Source organism: Eriocheir sinensis, unplaced genomic scaffold (assembly GCF_024679095.1).
Source record: "Eriocheir sinensis breed Jianghai 21 unplaced genomic scaffold, ASM2467909v1 Scaffold216, whole genome shotgun sequence".
NCBI classification, from domain to species: Eukaryota; Metazoa; Arthropoda; class Malacostraca; order Decapoda; family Varunidae; genus Eriocheir; species Eriocheir sinensis.
The window spans coordinates 1-12,500 of NW_026111517.1; the positions used below are offsets into that span (position 1 = coordinate 1).

The 12,500-nt window shown below is 42.3% G+C and overlaps 1 protein-coding gene across 1 annotated transcript in view; it reads left to right on the forward strand.

Annotated features, from left to right (window-relative positions):
- The first annotated feature begins 1,877 nt into the window (after positions 1 to 1,877).
- LOC126990861 (neogenin-like) overlaps positions 1,878 to 12,500 on the forward strand; it is a 23,020-nt gene continuing 12,397 nt past the window's right edge. Inside the window, exons 1-5 of the mRNA XM_050849514.1 lie at positions 1,878 to 2,114; positions 2,437 to 2,562; positions 5,305 to 5,451; positions 11,103 to 11,223; positions 12,144 to 12,287. The gene's annotated coding sequence lies outside the window, so the exon portion shown is untranslated. The remainder of the gene's footprint in view (positions 2,115 to 2,436; positions 2,563 to 5,304; positions 5,452 to 11,102; positions 11,224 to 12,143; positions 12,288 to 12,500) is intronic.

The following is a 12,500-nucleotide window of genomic DNA, read 5'->3' on the forward strand; positions in this document are numbered from 1 at the left end:
CTAACTCTCTCCATCACCACGTCCAGCACCACTTGGTCACCGGCACCTTCCCTGCACCGTCACGCTCCGGCAAACACGTAATTCGATGTAAATTGAAAAACCCACCATTAACACTCACTCCTGCTATTCCCCCTTTCACTTTTCTCTTATTTCCAGCCTTATTTACGCTCTTCCACACGCTAGGATTGCCACTTTAAGAACACTGGCACCTTTGCTTTCCTTTCCTCGCACTCGGCACTTTGGGATACACGTAAATCGCACGAAAACACGAAAAATAACGTTGGCACATCGGGTTAAGATCTTCCCTTCCCCCGCCATCTTCCCTTCCTCCCCACAATGTTCACGCCTTTATCTTCTTTTCTAAACCTTCCCGCGAAAAAGGAATGGCACCCATGTAATCTCTGGCACTTCTTATACTTGCTGTGGCACCATGGGTCGCTGGCACCGCGTATTTACAGTAAAATGAGCAAAATTGATTCGCGGGATCACACCGTCACGAGCAACGGGACGCCACGCCGGGGACTGCCGACAGTGCCGAGCCGAGCCGAGCCGAAGGTTCTTCTGCTTCTTCTTCTTCTAATTTTCTCTGTCCTCCTCGTTCTCCTTTTTCTTACTATTAATATTATTCTCACTTCTACTTACAATTTTCTCCTCCTCATTCTTCTTCTTCGCTGTTCATCTTTTTTTCTCCTCCGCTTTTAACTTTTTTTCCTCCTCCTCCTCCTCCTTCGATCTCCTTCTTCTTCTTGTTCTTCTTCTCCATCATCTTCTTCGCTGTTTCTCATCTTTTTTCTCCTTCTCCTTCTCTTTCCCATTCTTCTTTGCTCTTCATCTTTTTTTCTCCTCCTCCTTTATCTTCTTTTCCTCCTCCTCCTCCTCCTCCTTCGATCTCCTTCTTCTTCTTGTTCTTCTTCTTCTTCATCTTCTTCGCTGTTCTTCATCTTTTTTCTCCTTCTTCTCATTCGGGTTCTTCGCTGTTCATCTTTTTTCTCCTTCTCCTTTATCATCTTTTCCTCCTCCTCCTCCTCCTTCTTCTTCTTCATCTCCTTCTTCTTCGCTGTTCTTCATTTTTTTCTCCTTCTCCTTCTCATTCGTCTTCTTCGCTGTTCACCTTTTTTTTCTCCTCCTCTTTTATCTTTTCCTCCTCCTCCTCCTCCTCCTCCTTCTTGTTCTTATTCTTCATCATCGTCTTCTTCGCTGTTCTTCATTTTTTTCTCCTTCTCCTTCTCATTCTTCTCATTTTATAAAAAGAGAAATGGAGAGAAAGAAAGGAAGAAAAGGAAACAAAATGGAGGAGATAAAAGAAGAGAAAAAGAGAGAAAGGAAGAAGAGAAAAGATACGAAGGGGAGAATTAAAGAGGAGAGAAAGGATAAGAAAGGAAGGAAGAGAAATAAAGAGAGAAAGTGAGGAAAGCGAAACGGAAAATATATAGAGAAAAAAGAAAAACGATGCCATAAGTAAGGGCTGATTATATTCCCTTTATATTTAAACTAACTTAATATTCCTTAATTCAACCTTAAAAGTCAGAATAAAAGATAATTTAGAGAAAAAAAATACATATAAAAATGAACCGCTAGAACGAGGAGAGGGACAGGAACGGAGGAAAAGAAGAGAAAGGAAGGAAGAAGAAAGGCAGAAAGAAAGGAGGAGAAAGAGAAAAGAGAAAGGAAGAAAGAAGAGAAAAAAAAAATAGAACCGCTAGAACGAAGAGAGATATACGAACGGAGGAAAAGAAGAAAAGGGATGAAAAAAGAAAGAGCAAGGAAGATAAGGAGACAAAAGAGGAAGAGAAAATGCAAAGAGAAAGAAAGAAAAGAGGAAGAGACATAAGAAAAAGGAAAAAGGAAACCGCTAGAACGAGGAGAGAGATACGAACGGAGGATAAAAAGAAAAAGGATGAAAAAAAAGAGAAAGGAAGATAAGGAGACAAAAGAGGAAGAGAAAAGGCAAAGAGAAAGAAAGAAAAGAGGAAGAGACAAGGGAAAAGAAAAGGGAGCCGCTAGAACGCGTCGACTCGGTTTGTTTACGTTTTGCCGCGGGGAGCTGCACGTGTGGGCGGCGTTCAAAAAGATCTACGTTTATTTCACGTTCCTGACCTCGCCCGCCTATAAAAGTAAGTAGGCCTATGGGAGAGACCTTGGGGCATCGGTAAGCTTATAGTAGGGGGGTCTAGTGGAGCGGTAGACTTATAAATATGGGTGCTAGGTGAGAGTAAGGTAAAATTTTCTACGTTACTCTCTTCCTTCCTCCTCCTCCTCCTCTTCCTCTCTCTCCCCTCTTCCTGCAGACCTTAAATTTGAGTGTAAGGTCAAGTTTAGGGCTTATGCTATAGCTGCTACTACTACTATAGGTGCGCGTCGCCTCAGAGCTCATCTTTGTCACATCCTGCGTTGTAACAGGGCGGGCGTGACATTACCACAGTGTGCCTTCCCCAGGTCCTCGTTGCTCCAGGGCGTAGCTCCGTTACCCTGGGGGGCCTATGGGGGTGCGGGGTACAGGCACCCATCGCTCCGGGACACCTTGCCTCAGTGCTCATCTCTGTCAAATTAAAGACTCAAGAGGTAAGCTTGTGACAGGTGAAGTTTGGGGTCTAGAGCATAGCTACTCATTGCCTTGGTGCTCATCTCTGTCACATTGGGTTACCACAGTGTGTTCCTTACCCAGGGGTCCTGAGGTACACCTATGAACCCCAGGAAGGATGAACAGCTCAATACTAAGTTACATGAAGAGAGAAGGAAGGAAGTGAAAAAAAGGTTTAATATATAAACAGATGATTGAAACAGCATTCAATTAATAAGACTGACTCTGCAAAATATTTAGGAAAGCGTGCACAGCCACCTCTGGCCAATTTAATACTTACAACATGGATTATTTTTACTCCCTGAATGCAGTGCATTAACAAAGGACTTCCTAGAAATAGAAGGGGGTTGAGAGGGAGCAAAGTCCCCCTGTTTGCTAGGTTACGTAAAGTAAGGCTTGGTTAGTTTAAATATACTAGGCAGGCAGTGAGGGGTGGCGGGAATACACAGTGCAGGGCAGGGGTGGCCCACTACGCGGGCCAGTGTTGTGAAAAATGCCTCCTGCAAAAATGAGTGGCTCTGGTGTCCACCATGCATGGGGCAATACACAGCAGAAAACATTAATATGCCTGGTTTTGTTCTGGTTTGTCCGCTTTTTACCTCAATAAGCTTGGGTGTGATTCTAGAGATTTTGGATAAGTAAGTCGCTGGCGTCCAACGCTCACTGGGGGAACACACACACAGCGGCGAAAAACATTAATTTGCCTGGTTTTGTTCTGGTTTGTCCACTTGTGATCTTGGTGAGCACTGAGTATAATCAGTAAGCAAGTTGAACCTCTCTGTCAGCTATATAGAGGCAGTGGGAGGTGACGGGTGTACAACAGGGATTGAAAAGTCAATCAAATAGTGATATCTGGAAATGAATACTATCTCCATAATAAACAGCATCATATTTTGTCCAGAAATAAGCAGTCAGCATCTCAAAATTAGTAGGCGACCCTCTCGTGAATAATCCCACCTGAGGTTTTGTGCCCCGGGAGGCCTGGAGTGCCTGTAAATATGAGTTGATGGTGGCAGGAATGCATATTCCTGAAGTCTGTACGGGTGTGTTCTGCCTACTCTGGAACAGAGCAGGATGGATTAGTTTTTATTTATTATTATTATTATTCTTTTACATCTCCGCCAGTAGCACCGGTAGGCTTTCTTCATGGGCCTGGATGGTGGTTGGCTCAAGCCTGTCATGGCGCAGGCAAATTTTATAGTGGCGCCAGTTATGCTTGGCTCATGCTGCCCCCCGGAACTCACTCTTGATTCACTGGGCGGTTTCTTCTTGAGTCTGGATTGATGGGTGGCCTTCTGAAAAGCATATGGGTAGTCTGTGGCCACTTGGCGGTTAGGCTATGTAAGGTTAGGTAAGAAGTATTACAGGTAATGTTGAGCGGGAATCACAATGAAAGTATTTTCCAGAATGGCCCGTGGTTAGTTTCCAAGTTACAGCCGAGTGTCTTCACTCAGGAACCACACACCTGCAGAGACTTCAGGAATATGCGGCCCGGCTGTGTGTTTAGGCAGGAAGGCAAGGCAGACAGACTGGTTACATTGATAGCACTGTGTCTCCTGATGCAGGCAATGCTATTTTGTTCCTGGTGGCTCCCCTGTCTCTCTGTTGGCACCTTTTGTTCTTGCTTACACTAAATATAAAGTAATAAAGAAGAAAGAAAAGCAAATGTGGTAAATGTATAGTTTAGTTCTGCCGCCTCAAAATATCACCATGATGTGAGAAGGCACAAAAAACTAACTTAATAAAGTAATGGTAAATAAATGACAGTAATAATTGATAAATAAATAATTGCTAATGAGTTAAATCTTAGTTATGTCATAAGTGCCATGCCAATTATTATTATCATTATTATTATTATTACTATCATCATTATCATTATTATTATTATTATTATTATTATTATTATTATTATTATTATTAATATCATTATTATTGTTATCATTATTATTATCTTTATTGAAGGAAAGAATATAAGGTTCTAGTCTTTGGTAATTGTTGCTACTACTCCTACTACTACTGTTACTAACTAACCTAAAGTAACCTTGATAGTTTTGTTTTCTCCCTTGAAACAGTGATTGCCCCAAAATAATGATAAAGAAAAAAAGGAAAAAGAAAAGTCAGTCCAGGTATATAAATGTGTAGCATTGTTCAGCCACCTCAGAAAGCCACAACAAAACTAACCTAACCTAACCTGGATAGTTTCGTTCTCTCTCTCTCCTGAAACTCTGAGAAGTTGTGCGTCAGTAAAGCAGCCTTGCAAGCCTCCCTGCCTCATGTAACTGCCATGATGGGAAGGTTCACAAAACTAACGTAACCTTACCTGGATACATTTTCTCTCTCTGTCTCTTTAAACTCAGAATCTTGGCATCAGTAACACAGCTTTCCTGCCTCCTGTAACTCATAACACTGCCATGGTGGGAAGGTTCACAAAACTAACGTAACCCAACCTGGATACTTTTTCTCTCTCTGTCTCTTTAGACTCAGAATCTTGGCATCAGTAACACAGCTTTCCTGCCTCATGTAACTCATAACACCGCCATGGTGGGAAGGTTCACAAAACTAATGTTACCTAACCTGGATAAGTTTTGTTTTCCTTCTCTCTGGAAAATAAACAATTGAAATACCTAAACAGAAATAAAGAAAGATGTCAGTGTGACCCTTCTGGTGTACCATGAACCTATAGGAAAGTATTATCATTATAACTCTGTGCCCTGTGTCCCCAGCTGTGTGAAGAAGCTGAGCAGCGTCTCCCTGGCCTGGGCGTGGAGTGAGCTGGTCCCCTCATCACCAGCACCCTAGACCAGGGGATGAGGTGCTCCTGGCCCTCCGGCACACCCTCCTGGGCGGACCAGAGGATGTCCACTGTGCTGGTGAGTGGCCTGACCCTTGCATCTCTCTGGGTCATTGTAGTGCTCCAAACTTGCTCTTTTTCTGTGGCCTGACCCTTGCATCTCTCTGGGTCATTGTAGTGCTCCAAACTTGCTCTTTTTCTGTGGCCTGACCCCTGCATCTCTCTGGGTCATCGTGGGTCATTTCAATTTCAATTGCATATTTTTTCTTCATTGTTCTATTTATTCTCTCTCTCTCTCTCTCTCTCTCTCTCTCTCTCTCTCTCTCTCTCTCTCTCTCTCTCTCTCTCTCTCTCTCTCTCTCTCTCTCTCTCTCTCTTTTCCCCTTAAAAACAAGCTTGAGCAACACTTCCTTCACCTCAGTATCACTAAAGTAGAAATGCAAAGTCTTGGTGCCATTTGATTAATATAATTTCACTCAGGGCAGGTTTAAGGGCAGACCTCCCAGTGTGGACCATAAGGTGTGTGTGTGGTTTGAATATCTGTGTAAATCTCTCTCTCCCTGAGATCAGCAGCAGCAGCAGGTAAGGTCAAGGACTTCTGCCAAAATGTGTGACCCCAGCATGCAGTAAACTGTGATAAGGAAAAATGTTTTGCCCTGTGTGTGTGTGTGTGTGTGTGTGTGTGTGTGTGTGTATTTACCTAGTTGTATCTATAATTATCCAACTTTTCCTTGAAACTTTGCACACTCTTCGCTGATACTATTTCTTCACTTAATCTGTTCCAAACCTCTATATTTCTTTGTGGGAAGCTATATTTCTTTATGTCTCTTGAGCATCTTCCCTTCCTCAACTTTTTACTATGTCCTCTAGTGTTCCTGCTGGAAGGTTCCTCTCTTAGTAGCAATTTCTCATTATCTACTTCTTCCATTTTACTCAATAGCCTATATATTTGTATTAGGTCTCTTTCTCTTCTTCCAGTGCTGGCAAGTCCATTTCCTTTAGTCTCTCTTCATATGTCAGTCCCTCTAGTTCTGGAACCATTTTTGTTGCCATCCTCTGTATTCTTTCTAGTTTTACTATGTGTTTCTTCATATGTGGAGACCACACTGTTTCCGCGTATTCTAGTTTAGGTCTGATCATAGTAGTTATTAATTTTTTCATCATTTCTTTGTCCACGTAGTGGAATGCTATGCCTATATTTCTCACCATGTTATATGTATCACCGAAGATCCGATTTATATGACCTCCTGGTTCCATATAATCTTGCATTATTACTCCCAGGTCTCTCTCTTCATTTACTTTCTTTAATATTTCACCATCTCTCATTTTATATGTGTGTGTGTCTGTGTGTGTATTTAGCTATTTGTAGTCTAGGTGGCCCGAGCTAAGCTCTAGTAGTCCTCTCTCCATATCTACATTCATCCAGCCTTTCCTTCATTTGCTGGACACTGCTTGCCTCCACCACCTCTTCCTGCAAGCTGTTCCATGTGTTAACACTTCTATGTGGAAAACTATACCTACTTTTTGAAGTCACTCAAACAGGCTCCTTTATGAAGTTTCTTTCCATGTCCTCTCAGCCCCTGCGTTCTTGCAGTAGAGAAGAGATCATCCCTATCCACCTCATCAAACTTATTTACCAACTTATACAGCGTGATCAGATCTCCTCTCTCCCTTCTTTGTTCCAGTGTCGTCAAGTCCGTCTCCCTCAGTCTGTCTTCATGTGTCATATTCCAGAGTTCTGGGACCATTTTAGTTGCAATTCTATATCATTTATTTGTCTGTAAAATGGAATGAACTTGAGAATGTAAGGAGTCTGCAAGAGGCCGGTTGGCCTATACAAGGCAGCTCCTGTTATATTTTGCATCTTGTAGGTTTTTCCAAACAGCTTGTTTATGTGCTTTTCTGGGGATAGTGTGTCTTGCATAGTTACTCCCAAATCCTTTTCTTCATGTACCACCTTTAAGTTGTCTCCTCCCATCCTGTATGTTTTCCTCGGTCTTTTTTTACTTTTCCCCATTTCCATAACATGGCATTTGTTTGCATTAAATTCCACCTCCCACAACTGGCTCCATCTGTACACCCTGTCCAGGTCTTTTTGCAGCTCCTCACAGTCTTCCTCCGTCCTCACTTTTCTCATTAACTTTGCATCGTCTGCAAAAAGGCTCATACAACTTTTTATACCCATCGGCATATATTTATATATATCATGAACATTATTGGTGCCAGAACTGAGCCTTGAGGAACTCCACTCTCTACTCTCCTCCAATTTGATTTCTCTTCTCTAATCACCGTCCTCATTTCTCTTCCTTCATCCACTCTATAACCTTTCCGCCCATTCCTCCCCACTGCTGTAGTTTCCAGGTTAACCTTTTGTGCATAACCTTGTCAAAAGCTTTTCTCAAATTGAGATATACACAATCAGCCCACCCTTCTCTTTCTTGCACCCTGTCTGTTGCTCCTGAGTAGAAACACAGTAAGTTGGTGACACACGATTTCCCTTTTCTAAATCCAAACTGTCCCTCATTTATCATGTTTTCCTTTTCTAAATGATCAGCCCATTGTTTTTTATTATACTTTCACAAATCTTGCACATTACACTTGTCAAAGAGACTGGCCTATAATTTAGTGGTTCAGTTTTATCTCCACTTTTATAAATTGGTACAATGTTCGCTCTCTTCCACTCTAAAGGCACTTTTCCTGTATTCATAGAGCATGTTATTATGTCATGAAGTGGCTCCAGTAATTCATTTCTACACTCTTTTAGCACTTGACCGGAGATGTCATCCAGTCCCGTAGCTTTCCTTCTCTCTAAGGTTTTCATCAGCTGCAACAGTTCCCCTTTCTCAACCTTTACAAGATTTAATTTCTCTTCATTGCAATTTCCGAGCCCCAGTCAAAGTCGGTTTCTTTCGTAAACACTTTATGAATTTTTTATTTAATATTTCTGCAATTTCTTTGTCTGTTTCGTAGAACACATTTTTTTCTTTTATCCTTTCCACTCCTTCATTTCTTTTTAACTTCCCGTTCACTAATTTATAAAACATTTTTGGTTCTTCTTTACATATAAAAACTTTTCTTCTTTCAAATTTAGCTTCCTCCTCTCTCCTTATTTTCACGTAATCATTTCTTGCTTTTTATCATCATCATAAAGATTTCCCCTGGGTCTTGCTTTTTATGTTTGTCCCTATTGTTCTTATTTCTTCTTGCTGCTCCACACCTCCATCCAAACCATGTTTTCTCTCCTTTAGTTTTTACTGTGTAGTATGGAACATATATCTCTGTTCCTCTGTTGTAAATATTCATAAAATAGTCATATTTCTCTTGAATATCAGTACTCCTCTTCATATCACTCCAGTCTACCCCGCCGAAGAAAGTCTTGAGTCCAATGTAATCTGCCTTAATGTAGCTTTTCCTTTTTTCCTTATAAGCCTCATCTCAATATTCACATCCTTCCAAAGTTTTCTTATCCAATAGTTCATGGTCACTCTTTCCTAAGGGGCACTCGTGACTGACTCCTTCATCCAACTCCACGTTTTTTGTGAAAATTAGGTCAAGTCTTGATGGTTGGTGATCCCCTCTCAGCCTTGTTTCTCCTTGCACCCACTGCGTCACCAGGTTATCTGTTGCCAGCCTCAATAGTTTACTTCCCCAGGTATTTCCACCACCCTCTGTTGTCTAATTTTCCCGTTTCATTTCTCTGCAATATAAGTCTCCTGTTAATAATGCCTTTTTATTATTTTTTATTTCATCTGTCAGTGCCTGTATTGTGTCTTCCAGCATAGTGTTATATCTTGCCTCATTCCAACCTTTGGTTTTAGGGGAGACATAGACTGTTATTATGTGTATTTACCTAGTTGTAGCTTTACAGGGCCTGGGCCTACGCTCGTGTGGTCCCGTCTCCGTATCTGTATTTGTCTAACTTATCCTTAAAGCTTTGCACACTCTTCGCCGATACTACATCCTCACTTAGTCTTTTCCGAACCTCTATATTTCTTTACAGTAAGCTATTTTTCTTTATGTCTCCCAAACATCTTCCTCCTAAATTTTTTACTGTGTCCTCTTGTGTTCCTGGTGTTTATTCCTTCTTTTAGTAGTAACTCCTCATTATCTACTTCTTCCATTTTGCTCAATAATTTATAAATTAGTGTTAGGTCTCCCCTTTCCTCTTTGGTCTAGTGTTGGTAGGTCCATTTCCTTTAGTCTTTCCTTGTATGTCAATCTCTCCAGCCCTGGAACCATATTTGTTGCCATTCTTTGTTTTCTTTCTAGTTTTTTTGTGTTTCTTATGGGAGACCACACTGCCTCCACATATTCCAATTTTGGCCTAATCACAGTGGTTACTAACTTTTTCTTCATATCCTTATCCATGTAGTGGAATGCTAATCCTATACTTCTCACCATATTATACGTATCATTGAATATCTGATTTACATGACTTTCAGGCTGTTGATTATCTTGTATTGTCACTCCCAGATCTCTCTCTTCTTGAACTCTCTTTAGCCCGTGGGCTTCGGCTATGGGAAAGCCGAGAGGTGGCCGAGAAAAGGCAACATTACACTGCATTTTGAGACTAAAAAAAGAGCATGGAACGTACATCAGAGTACTCCTCTCATGACCATAAAGCCGTTAAAAATATTTACTTTTCCTCCATTGTTATGGGCAGTGTTTGTTACAAAACAAGCAGTCGTGACGCGGGGCATCTAGCCGAGAGTCGCTTGTTTACTTTAGAGAGTTTAACAAGTGATTACTGTATGGGTAGCTAATTCAGTCTGCCATGACCTTACAACACAACCTATGACAAATAAGCCCACCTCAAGATCACTCACCCACCACAATGGCCATGCATGGTGGGTTGCACTATGCCGCCACCACCTACAATTAGCTGGAATTAGGGGTTTTGAGTCGAGCCCCAAACGTGGTCCGCCGAAGCTGCCGGGTTAATATTTCTCCATTTCCCATTTTATATGTCCATTTTGGTCTCCCTTCACTCTTCCCCATTTCCATTACATGACATTTCTTCACATTGAATTTCATCTCCCATTAAATACTTCATTTCCAAATCTTGTTCAGGTCATCTTAGAGAATATCACAGTCTTTACTGTTTCTAATACGTCTTAGCAATTTTGCATCATCTGCAAACAGGCTCATATAACTGTCTGGCAGAGGTGGCACGGTACTGAAAAATCATCAGTGTGGTTGTGGTGGTGCAGTAACTTGAAATTTGATTCTATTGTAAAAACTTGCTGGAACTTTTTGTTTTGCTCAGTCATGTCTTAAGGATCTTCAATAATCACATTCCCGCCACTCAGTCTTTCCATTTTTACTTCTTGAATTTTTACTTATCTTTGAATTTCTACGGCAATTTTTACTTATCTTTGAATTTCTACGGCAATTTTTACTTATCTTTGAATTTCTACGGCAATTTTTACTTATCTTTGAATTTCTACGGCAATTTTTACTTATCTTTGAATTTCTACGGCAATTTTTACTTATCTTTGAACTGTCTCCTTAGCTGTAAAAAAATAAATAAAATAAAATAAGGGATTTGGACAGCATCGGGATGAGCTTGAGTGGAACGAAAGTTTGAAGGCTGGGTCAAGCCAGGCTGGGTCAGGTGTGGCATCTTTGGGTAGGTTAGGACGGGGAGTGGAGAGTGATGAAAAGAATTATGATGCTAGTAAATGATTAACAAATGAATACTGTCTTAAGTTTCCTACCAACTTTCCTTAGCCGGGCCTCAGACAGTGAGTGCCGGGTGCAGCAGGAGGCGCTAACTCTCCCCTACCCGCTGTTTGTTGCGCTGAACATTGGCCCGGCGCTCGTGGCTGCCTTCCTTGGCTCTTATGTGGAGGTGAGTGTGTCCGGATATGCCTTGTTGGAGTAGACACAAGTTGAGTTAAGTCTTGTGTTGATCTTTTGAGTTTAATGTGAGGGTTTGTGTGTCTGTATTTCTCTGTTTTACAGTAACTCATCCCTGTGCTGCCAAATCCCGTATGCAAGAGTTAACCAGCTTCTTCATTCTTTCCTGCCCTTACTAAACCAACCAATCCCACTGTCCCCTCCTCTTCCTAACCTAACTCAGCCCCCCACACCTGACCCAGCCTGGCCTGACCCATCCTGCAAACTTTTTTTCTACTCTACCTCATCCCTATGCTGTCCAAATCCCTTATGCAAGAGTTGACCAGCTTCCTCACTCTCTCACTCCCTTCCTAACCTAACCCAGCCCCCCACACCTAACCTAGCCTGGCCTGACCCATCCTACAAACTTTCCTCTGTAGCTCATCCCTATCCTGTCCAAATCCCTCATGCAGAAGTTAACCAGCTTCTTCATTCTTTCACCCCCTTCCTAACCTAACCCAGCCCCCCCCACACCTGAGGTAGCCTGGCCTGACCCATCCTACAAACTCTTTTTCTACTTTAGCTCTTCCCTATGCTGTCCAAATCCCTTATGCAAGAGTTAACTAGCTTCTTCATTCTTTCACCCCCTTTCTAACCTAACCCAGCCTGGCCTGACCCATCCAACAAACTCTTTCTACTTTAGCTCTTCCCTATGCTGTCCAAGTCCCTTATGCAAGAGTAAGCAGCTTCTTCATTCCTTCATCCCCTTGCAGCAGTACACAGGCTTTGAGTCAATGCTGTGTGATGCTGTTGCTCTCATGTGCCCAGCGATATCAAAAAGTAAGAAAACGTCACTAGCTCTGAAGCCACTATTTTGGGGACCATTCTGCGGCCCTCACTGACACTCCTTCCCTCCTCCCCTCCGCCTCACAGCCCGTGGCTGCCGGCAGTGGCATCCCGCAGGTCAAGTGTTACCTGAATGGCGCCAAGGTGTCCCGCGTGGTGAGGATCAAGACCCTGATGAGCAAGGCCGTGGGGGTGACCTTCTCTGTGCTGGGAGGCCGGGCCGTGGGAAAGGTGGGTGACTGAGCCACAGAGAGAGAGAGAGAGAGAGAGAGAGAGAGAGAGAGAGAGAGAGAGAGAGAGAGTGTGTGTGTGTGTGTGTGTGTGTGTGTGTGTGTGGATGAATGGAAAGTCTCAGTTGAGTGTTCCTGATAGCAGACTAGCTCCATGGGTTGAGGCCAAAGGTCAAGTGATCCTTTCAGGTACTGCAAATCATACTTAATTTCT